We start from the raw sequence: 11,360 nt of genomic DNA, 5'->3' as shown, positions 1-11,360 counted from the left end.
ATGAATTATTTCCCCAGTCCGGCCCTGGTAGAGACCATATTTTGGATGTAACTCTGATTGGCTGAAAATAGTCAAACCTGTGATGTCATATTGAGTATAAAAACCAGATCTAAAGTATTAAATCAGGAGGCCATCCAGTCTGGTCTCCACCGCTACCATCCGAGAGTGTATTTGCAGTACGTGAGTAGCCATGATTCTGAAATGATAACCACTGTTTTGTGTTGTCTAGTTTAATGTGAGGTCATTACACTGGACCAGGTTGACCATGTAGTGCATAGTACATTCCTTTCATTTGCAAAACATGACTAATATGTGAGTACTATTCTGCCAGGAATGTTTACAGTCTGTTAGAGGTCATTCTAACAGACCAGCGAATTGATAACCATGTATTAGTTATTTATTTGATAAATGATTAAATCCCTGTATGCCTAACCTGCTTTTCCACCTTGGGCCTCAGACAATAAATATGAGTTGAATTCAAGCTTGGTTGTAAGACTACACACTTTATTCTCCCTCTGGCTAGTGGAGTCACAGGGGGGAAACCATTTCACCATTTTTCTTCTCTCCATTAAGCAAGCTGTGTACACTGTAAACTAACCTAGGACAAAATATACGACAATTGGTGCGCGTGTACCCGTTCTGCGCTGCCCCTTATTGGGAGCAAGCAGGATAAAGCCGGGGTTGGTATGTTCATTAGAGGGGTTACAGTTGCAGAGTTTGCTGTTTGGATAGGAGAATGTGGATGGATGAAGTTGGTTGTGTAGTCGGCTGAGGAGATGGTTCGGCATACGGGGATGGTGCAGCAATGTAGATAGGCTGTCCAAGATGGTTGTCCCGCAGCTGTGCGGCTGTTGCTTTAACGGTTGTGTAGTATATATGACGTGAGTTTGGCTGCTGTGAGTGAATGCATCATTTCTAGGAGGAACAACAACTACATTAAATTTGTTAGAAGGAAAATGCAATATTGGACAATTTGATGGAGTGTGCGGGGAGCCTGAGGTTAAGGTGGGCTTTAGTACATTCCTTAGGATGCTTTGGTTAAGTATTGTGTTAATTGGTACAACTGCAGTGTATATGGTCGCTTACCACACGCGTACGTAGAAGGGTGTAGCTGGATTACAGCATGCGTAGTATTGGATTAATGTGTTTATATTGTGTGATGCTGTGTGATGCTTTGTTGATTCCTGCTGTGCTACATGGCGATTGTTAATTTGGGGGAGAGTGTTTGCCTAACTTTAGTGGGAGAAGTGAGGCGCTGCGCTGTATGTGTCTCTCTCTCCCCCTGTATGTGTCTATCTCCACCTGTATGTGTCTCTCTCCCCCTGTATGTGTCTATCTCTCCCCCCCTGTATGTGTCTCTCTCTCCCCCTGTATGTGTCTCTCTCCCCCTGTATGTGTCTCTCTCTCCCCCTGTATGTGTCTCTCTCTCCCCCTGTATGTGTCTCTCTCCCCCCTGTATGTGTCTATCTCTCTCCCCCTGTATGTGTCTATCTCTCTCCCCCTGTATGTGTCTATCTCTCTCCCCCTGTATGTGTCCATCTCTCTCCCCCTGTATGTGTCTATCAAATTCAAATAGGCTTTATTGGCATGAAATATTAACATACTTATTGCCAAAGCAAGTTCAACATACAAACAATAACATATATATTAAGCAATAAAATATCATAATATTAGTAATAACAGTAAGGACAATCAACTAGAAACATATTAATTTACAAAATAGTCACTCGATCGGGTAGTCATTTTTCAAGTGTGGCCACTCAGATACATTTACAGGGCTTGTTCTCTTATTTTGTGACAACCGTCTACATATTTTGCAGCTAATGCTGTACACTGACTTTTCTGCCCACACATGTATAGCAGCTTTTGGTGATCAGGGAGATGGATAAACTGTGCATCAATTTTGTTTATTTTATCAAAGAAGACTTCTCTTAGATCCTTGTATTTCTCACAGTATAGCAGGAAGTGAGGTTCTGTCTCAATGTCCCCCTGATGGCAAAGTGAACACAGCCTGGCCTCTCTGGGCAGCCAGTTTTGCCTGTGACGGCCTGTTTCTATGGCTAGACTATGTCCACTCAGTCTGTACCGTGTTTTTCTTAATTTTATCTCATTCACAGTAGTCAGGTATTCTGCCACTGTGTACTCTCTGTTTAGGGTCAAATAGAATTCTAATTTACTTTGAGATTTGGTTGATTTGTTCCAATATTCTATATAATTTTCTTTTTGTTTTGAGATTATTTGGTTGGGCCAGATTTCTTGGTATCTGTCCTGAAGCGTTTGTGGGCAGAGATTTCTGACTAGCTGGCAGAGGGGACTCTTATCTGGGTTCATCTCTTGGCTCTGAAGGGCTTTGTAGTGGTAGGAGTGGGGGTCACTTGATTGGAGGTGTGTGTAAAATTTGATGGCTCGCTTTTGAATTTGAATGATTAGGGGGTATTGGCCAAGTTCTGCCCTGCATGCATTATTGGCAGTGTGTCTGTGGACCCTAAGTAGGTTTTTGCACAATTCTGCATGCAGTACTTCTAATGGGTGTTTTTCCCATTTTGGGAAATCTTGGTTAGTTAATGTATGTGTCTATCTCTCTCCCCCCTGTATGTGTCTATCTCTCTCCCCCTGTATGTGTCTATCTCTCCCCCTGTATGTGTCTCTCTCTCCCCCTGTATGTGTCTATCTCTCTCCCCCCTGTGTGTCTCTCTCCCCCTGTATGTGTCTATCTCTCTCCCCCCTGTATGTGTCTCTCTCTCCCCCTGTATGTGTCTCTCTCTCCCCCTGTATGTGTCTCTCTCTCCCCCTGTATGTGTCTCTCTCCCCCTGTATGTGTCTCTCTCCCCCCTGTATGTGTCTCTCTCTCCCCCTGTATGTGTCTATCTCCCCCTGTATGTGTCTATCTCTCTCCCCCTGTATGTGTCTCTCTCTCCCCTGTATGTGTCTCTCTCCCCCTGTATGTGTCTCTCTCTCCCCCTGTATGTGTCTATCTCTCTCCCCCTGTATGTGTCTCTCTCCCCCCTGTGTGTCTATCTCTCTCCCCCTGTATGTGTCTATCTCTCTCCCCCTGTATGTGTCTCTCTCCCCCTGTATGTGTCTATCTCTCTCTCCCTGTATGTCTCTCTCTCCCCCTGTATGTGTCTCTCTCCCCCTGTATGTGTCTATCTCTCTCCCCCTGTATGTGTCTATCTCTCTCCCCCTGTATGTGTCTCTCTCCCCCTGTATGTGTCTCTCTCTCTCACCTGTATGTGTCTATCTCTCTCACCTGTATGCGTCTCTCTCTCCCCCTGTATGTGTCTCTCTCCCCCTGTATGTGTCTATCTCTCCCCCCTGTATGTGTCTCTCTCCCCCTGTATGTGTCTATCTCCCCCTGTATGTGTCTCTCTCCCCTGTATGTGTCTCTCTCCCCCCTGTATGTGTCTCTCTCCCCCCTGTATGTCTCTCTCTCTCCCCCTGTATGTGTCTCTCTCCCCTGTATGTGTCTCTCTCTCCCCCTGTATGTGTCTCTCTCCCCCTGTATGTGTCTATCTCTCCCCACTGTATGTGTCTCTCTCCCCCCTGTATGTCTCTCTCTCTCCCCCTGTATGTGTCTATCTCTCCCTGTATGTGTCTATCTCTCTCCCCCCTGTGTGTGTCTATCTCTCCCTGTATGTGTCTCTCTCCCCCCTGTATGTCTCTCTCTCTCCCCCTGTATGTGTCTCTCTCCCCCTGTATGTGTCTATCTCTCTCCCCCTGTATGTGTCTCTCTCCCCCTGTATGTGTCTATCTCTCTCCCCCTGTATGTGTCTCTCTCCCCCTGTATGTGTCTATCTCTCTCCCCCCTGTATGTGTCTCTCTCCCCCTGTATGTGTCTATCTCTCCCCCTGTATGTGTCTCTGTCCCCCCTGTATGTCTCTCTCTCTCCCCCTGTATGTGTCTATCTCTCCCCCTGTATGTGTCTCTCCCCCTGTATGTGTCTCTCTCCCCCTGTATGTGTCTCTCTCCCCCTGTATGTGTCTATCTCTCTCCCCCTGTATGTGTCTCTCTCCCCCTGTATGTGTCTATCTCTCTCCCCCTGTATGTGTCTATCTCTCCCCCTGTATGTGTCTATCTCTCTCCCCCTGTATGTGTCTATCTCTCTCCCCCTGTATGTGTCTATCTCTCCCCCCTGTATGTGTCTATCTCTCTCCCCCTGTATGTCTCTCTCTCTCCCCCTTTATGTGTCTCTCTCTCCCCCTGTATGTGTCTATCTCTCTCCCCCTGTATGTGTCTCTCTCCCCCCCTGTATGCGTCTCTCTCTCCCCCTGTATGTCTCTCTCTTCCCCTGTATGTGTCTCTCTCCCCCTGTATGTGTCTCTCTCTCCCCCTGTATGTGTCTATCTCTCTCCCCCTGTATGTGTCTCTCTCCCCCCCTGTATGCGTCTCTCTCTCTCCCCCCTGTATGTCTCTCTCCCCCCCTGTATGTGTCTATCTCTCCCCCTGTATGTGTCTCTCTCTCCCCCTGTATGTGTCTATCTCTCCCCCCTGTATGTGTCTCTCTCTCTCCCCCTGTATGTGTCTCTCTCTCTCCCCCTGTATGTCTCTCTCTCTCCCCCTGTATGTGTCTCTCTCTCCCCCTGTATGTGTCTATCTCTCTCCCCCCTGTATGTGTCTATCTCTCTCCCCCTGTATGTGTCTATCTCTCTCCCCCCTGTATGTGTCTCTCTCTCCCCCTGTATGTGTCTATCTCTCTCCCCCTGTATGTGTCTATCTCTCTCCCCCTGTATGTGTCTATCTCTCCCCCCCTGTCATCTCCCCCCAATCTATACATCACATACATTGATAAACCACCGATTTCTATCAACTGGGAGCAAGGCTACTGTAGATGCGCTGTCAACTCTCTGCTCTGACTCGGACTGAAAGAGACGACACGCATTCCGTGAAGACTCGCCCTACTCCCCTACTCTGCCTCTGATTCGCAGACTGTGGGTGGGGGGGGGAGAAACTCTGACGGGATGCTGAATGTGATTGGACCAGACCCGTACACAGACAGACAGTGGCAGTGCAGCCGGACATGCAGAGCACTGCTTGCAGAGGAGATTTAGCGAGGATGCATTTGCCTTCCACTTTACTTGGTATCGCTCCGGAATCACGTTTCAACCAAGTCACTAACGTAACGTTGCTGTCATGAGCCTGCGCTATGGTAGCCAGGGGAGGAAATTAGGCCACTTTACTGGCCAAATGCTGGTATTTTTTACGTTTGGCTGGTAAAAAAAAATCAGATACCCGCCAGTTGGCTGGTAAGCCAAAAAGTTAGTTTCCTCCCCTGCTGGCAAGTATACAAAAAAATAAAACATTCTGCAATCACTGCACTGGCAAACGGTGCGCGTCTTCTGAGTGTTCGCTTTAGTTGACAGTGCCACGAGAGCACTGCACAAGACCACCCGCGGACATATAATGTTTAATAAACGTTTGCGCAGTACTGGCCAACCCGCGGACATATAATAATAAAAGTCCCGCGGTACTAGGCTAGCCATCAGGAGCACTCGCAAACAGATAACGTTAAACACAGCAGAAGATGGAAAACAGACAGACTGACCAACGGGGAACTGCATCCAACCCTAGTACAACCCTCGAGTATAAGTTACTAAGGACACATTTAAATCACAGAGGTGTAATGTTAGTCTACTGGAACTGTATACAGTGGTTAGCTTCTAGTTAGCGTTTTAGCTATAGCTGCTTGCTAGCTAACGTTAGCCCCGTGTGCTCAAAGCAGCCAGCTAGGTGTATCTGTTATGACTATAATGTTTCCAAAAAAGCACCGGACTACGACGTAAGGTTAGACTTTTTATTTCATGCTCAAAAGCCCCTGGCTTGCACATCGCAGTCACGAAAGGGGCTAGCTCAATCAGTGCACTGTGCACAACAGCACACCAACCCAACTGACGTTACCACAACACTTGACGGTACTTCACAGCACTGTCGTAAGACCACCGTGCTGTCTTAAAGGCACAGTGTGCCTACCCAGATGCATACACAACATTGACGCGGCTTGACATACAAAGAAGTAATTATCACAATTAGCGATTTTTTTTGTCTGGTAAAAAATCTGTTTGGCTGGTAAAAAAAATCAGATACTCGCCAGTTGGCTGGTAAGCCAAAAAGTTAGTTTCCTCCCCTGATGGTAGCCTACAAGTGATAAAATAAATAAAACTTCCAACTTGCGCAACGACTCGGCAACAAGTTGTGCGCGGGCCGCATTAACACTAAACTTTGATGTCAAGTAGGGGGCCGCAAAATATCAGTTTGAGACCCCTGCCCTAAAGGGAGAGACGGTAATCGAATGGCCTTTGACCTGTCAGGTTCTGTAGTGTCTTTGACTGTCAGCCGGACTATTGAGTTTCAACGTTAGGACAGAGTGTTATGGAAGCATGAGCAGCTGAATCAATCTGCATTTTGAGTGTGCCACGTCTGTATGTGCACCGATTACACTACAGAGGTGAACTGATCTGTGAGCGAGCGTAGGCCCTATCGGCCGAATGGAAAATGACGGTGACGTGATTCATGCACCGCCGACGTGTACGTCCGTCCGTATATCCCGTCGCTACCCTGGGCATAGCCGTCCCACAGATATAACCCTGAGAACCTCGACATATGTGGGATGTCCCACAGATATAACCCTGAGAACCTCGACGTCTGTGGGATAAGCGTATCGATGGCTTTACACAAGGATATCGTGTCATCCTACCGAGCAACGCCCCCTGCGGGCATACGGTATCGTGTCTCCATCTGTCACAACACTCGTATCGACCTAGTAGATTACGTGACGGACGTAATAATAATAATAATCTTCATTTATATAGCACCTTTCATACACGGAGTGCAACTCAAAGTGCTCAACAGAGACACGTCTTCTTTAAACAAGTCAAGAAGAAAAAAACACAGTAAGTCAAGAAAAAACAAGAATACCATAAGGTCCATAAACTCAAAATAAATAATAAATGCATGCATGCATGCAACACTCCCAGACGTACCCCACGCGAAGGTAAGGAAAAACTCACTAAAACCTAACAATAGAAAGAAATGCACCACAGGCAATGTGGAGGAGAGAAACTTTAGAAGGGCCAATTCAAGGGGGGATCTCCCTTCTTAGATTTCGGTGATATTAGTGTTGCATGTTGCATTAAAAACAGGCGAACAGCTGGTAAGCATGCACCCATGTGTGTAGTGAAACACAGATGAGTGCATGCGATAGCAACTGAACATTTTGAAAAATTAAATATAGAGCTGATAGTGATAACAACTGAACATTTTATAAGATTAAAGATAGTCACGTCGGAGATACGCCCACGGATCCGTACCGTGTAACATCTCCCGACCTTAGACTACGCACGGAGAGACAGAGAGAGAGAGAGGGAAGCAGCGTTATTCTCCCTCACCCCTTGCAAATCCCTCCCCTCCTCCCACTCCATCCAATGTCCTGCCTCCTGCTGCTGCCACGTGTCCTTCCCCCCTCCTCCTCCCTGTGCACGAGAGCGAGAGAGAGAGGGTGTGAGGCCCGGGCCCAGCCCTCACTCTATCTATCGGCCGGCCCCGCCCTCTCTTTTGTCACAATAAAATACACTTTACGGTGAAATGCTTGGTTCTGTATGAGCCCCTGAGAGAATAGAGAGAGACTAATATTTTTGGACTGTAAGAGCAATGAATGACATAAATTCTTAAATTGGGCCTAGTTCCCCTTATCCACTGCTAAATAGAAAAATATTTATGCTATGATTAGGCTCTTCGACAGGTCAGCCTTTTTGGTTTGTTTTCTTGTGAAGCACTTTCCCTTGTCTATTCAATTATACAAATAAAATTGTAGTCCCAAAGGAAATGAGACACACCAAACTGTCTCGACGATGTCAAGAGACAAATCCACAAGCTCAGATTTGAAGGGGGATTTCCTCTTTAACACATTCCCGGCCAATCACGTATATATAGGTTTTTAACTAGTTTTTTCTTTTATTCGATTTTAATATCATATTCAATGTCACAGAGCTGTATTTTGGCTGGAAAAGGCATATTGGGACTCCGAAAGTGCAGTACTGGCCAGATCCTGGTATTGGCGCTGTCTCGAGAATGCAGTAATCCTTGTTGCAGACTTGGTGTCACATTCTTTACGCTCCGGGCGGACTTTTCCGTTAGCCTGAAGCGAGGGCTTCACCAGATCGCATGGAATACTTTTTGCGATGCCGAATTCATTATGCAGTAAAGGAATATGGCATCAGCCAATGGACATATGATCTAGCAGATGGCGATCAAATAACTCGAAAATTATTTTTGGAATCCAACCGGCCACAGGTAAGAGCAATTTGACGTAAATTTCAGCCTGATCATGCAAGGATTTCATAGCCATCCCCCTGCTCAGCCTATGTTGATGTAATAATGAATGCCGTTATTGGTAATCAATAATCAGAAACAACTTCCCCCGCCCCCCCTTACATGCATTCATGATGGAACATAATACCGATCATATGCATTTGGATCTTTTAACTCTATCTTGCGTAGTGACGGAACACCAATCGATTTAACGTTATTAGCTTAGCGCCTTATAAATAGCTTTGCAGGAATTATCCCAGATCATTCCGATATAACACTCATATTCACCACGGTATAAAACGGGAACGTATTGATGAAAAGATTATTTCTTTATGGCATATTGAACGGAAGGTTCATACTGTCAATTGACAATGACATTGGATCCATAACTATAATATAAAATATAGATTTAGCTCTACAAACAATGTGACGCACAGTGAACGTTTGTAATGGAAAGGTGGCCTTCCTAGAGTGGGGCCCATCTAATGGCTGGCCGGGAATGTGTTAACATAATACAAGTAAGTAACATAAAAGGAATAATAAAGGCTTTCAGAGTAATTTTACCCCTTATCAATGACTAGAGATCAGATTGCCAAACCACAACCCTAACCAACCATAGCCATTAACTGACCACAGTTCATCGTCTAAGCCACAGGTCGGCAATAGGCGGCCCGCGGGCCGAAATTGGCCGGCCAGCAATAATATCTGGCCCCTCAGAATATAAAAAATAAAATAAAATAACGACTTAGTTATACCAGTATGGGTACACACCTAACGACTTAGTTATACCAGTATGGGTACACCCCTACTGACTTAGTTATACCAGTATGGGTACACCCCTAACAACTTAGTTATACCAGTATGGTACACCCCTAACAACCTAGTTATACCAGTATGGTACACCCCTAACGACTTAGTTATACCAGTATGGGTACACCCCTAACGACTTAGTTATACCAGTATGGGTACACCCCTAACGACTTAGTTATACCAGTATGGTACACCCCTAACGACCTAGTTATACCAGTATGGTACACCCCTAACGACTTAGTTATATCAGTATGGGTACACCCAGGGGTGCGTTGCTCATGGGACGGGGTTGCACGCGGCTCTGTGAGCAGAAGCACGCGCGTGCACACAGGAATGCGCTGCACTCGACTGATGAGCCAACTCGCTAAGTACCCACCTGGCTACTTTGCATAAAAATAGCGCAGGTCGTCAGGTGTGTTCAAATACGTTCTCAGATACATTCACACAAAACTTGTTAATGAAATGTGGTACATTCCATTCGTATAGGCAATTATGCATTGTCTTTAGTCTGTGCGCACGCGAGGGAACATTTATGCACGGGAGCAACCAGCATTAGAAATCACCAACGCACCCCTGGGTACACCCCTAACGACTTAGGGATGTAACTAACAACTCCGTTATACCAGTATGGGTCGATCCCTAACAACTCAATTACACCAGTATGGGTCCATCCCAACAACTTAGTTACACCATGCCATGATGTATGAGCAGAAATGTGTAAGTTTGACCTGTCGAGGTCCATACCAGTGAGATCCTAACCCTCCTGCGCCACACCTCACCTCTGCTGAACCTCCTCTGTCCCCAGTGATGCGTTCTTCATGGGACAGGGTTGCACGCAGTGCAGCCAAAGTTTTTTGAGCAGAAGCGCGTGCACGCACACGCACGGATGTGCACGGCACGCGCACAGGAATGCGCTGCACTCGCCAACTCGCTATAAGTACCCACCTGGGCTACTTTGCATATCAATAATTATAGCGCCGGTCGTCAGGTGTGTTAAATACGTTCTCAGATACATTCACACAGAACTTGTGAATGAAATGCGTTACATTTTACATGTTATAGAGGCAATTAGGCACTGTCTTTAGTCTGTGCTTAAGCGAGGGAACATTTATGCGCATGCACGGGAGCGCGCGCACGCGCCCTGGAGCGTGTGTGCACGTGGCGTCATTAGCGTGCATGCAACCAGTGTTGATATGACCCTACACCCCCCCCCCCCGGATGGTGTGGTGCAAACCGGATTCATCAATTATATCGTAGGCAGATCTTATTATCAAAATAGGTTTAATAGTAAACAATTATACATGTGGGTTCAAAGAGCTTTGGCTGAAGAGTGCTCTCCTCTGGCCAGCTAGGAGACACTGAATAAGAGTGATCTTTTTTTTTTGATCCACTTTTTCTCCCATTTTCTATATTTTCTCCCATCCCAATTTCGTATCATCCAATTCAACCCTCCCCTGTCACGAACGCTGTTTCTTGCCTCCCACAAGCCGGCTGCAATGTGGACTAAGTCATACATAGCACAAGTCCCCTCCGGTACTTGAGGTAACAGCAGTCGCATCTTTTCACCTGCGCAGCTCGATCTCTCAGTGGCGAGGAGTAACGCGTGGGAGGCTCACGCTGCCCCCGACACTTCCTGATTCTACTGCGCAGGCGCACCAACCGACCTGTAGGAGTCGCTGTCCACAACGCCTGATCCCCACCCATCAGTTTCCCACCCCCTAATACGGCCAATGTGTATTAGTATGAACGACCAGCTAAACTGAAAGCAATGTGGAGCGCTGGGCTCGAACAGGCGAGCCCAGCGTCTCCGCATTCGTGGCGAGCGCCTTGCCCACTACGCCACGTAGCCGCCCCTGAATAAGAGTGATCTTACTGTAAGTATAGAGGGGGTGGGTGTTGTAGGCCTTGGCCTCTCAGTTAGGTGTGAATTATTCTATTGTTTGGGACCAAAAGGGATTCTCTAACAATAGCAACAGGTCAGTCTTCCTCAGCCCTGACTAGCTCTGATCTCTCCATTTGTAATTGACCCTTAATGCCTTACCAATACATTTGTACCAACCGTGGAGATCTGGTCACGTGCATAATGGGTTCCACAACAGTTATGATACTGATTTTGACCAACAATACAATACTTCATGACACACATTATGTTATCCATACTGACCATACGGTTGTCGACACATTCTCAGGAGATAAAACATCTGACCCAGCATCACACCCCTGACGGAGGCCTAAACACACTGGAG

This window comes from Notolepis coatsorum (genome assembly GCF_963971535.1).
Source record: "Notolepis coatsorum genome assembly, chromosome: 1".
Taxonomy (NCBI): Eukaryota; Metazoa; Chordata; class Actinopteri; order Aulopiformes; family Paralepididae; genus Notolepis; species Notolepis coatsorum.
Note: the sequence above shows the minus strand (reverse complement) of the source record.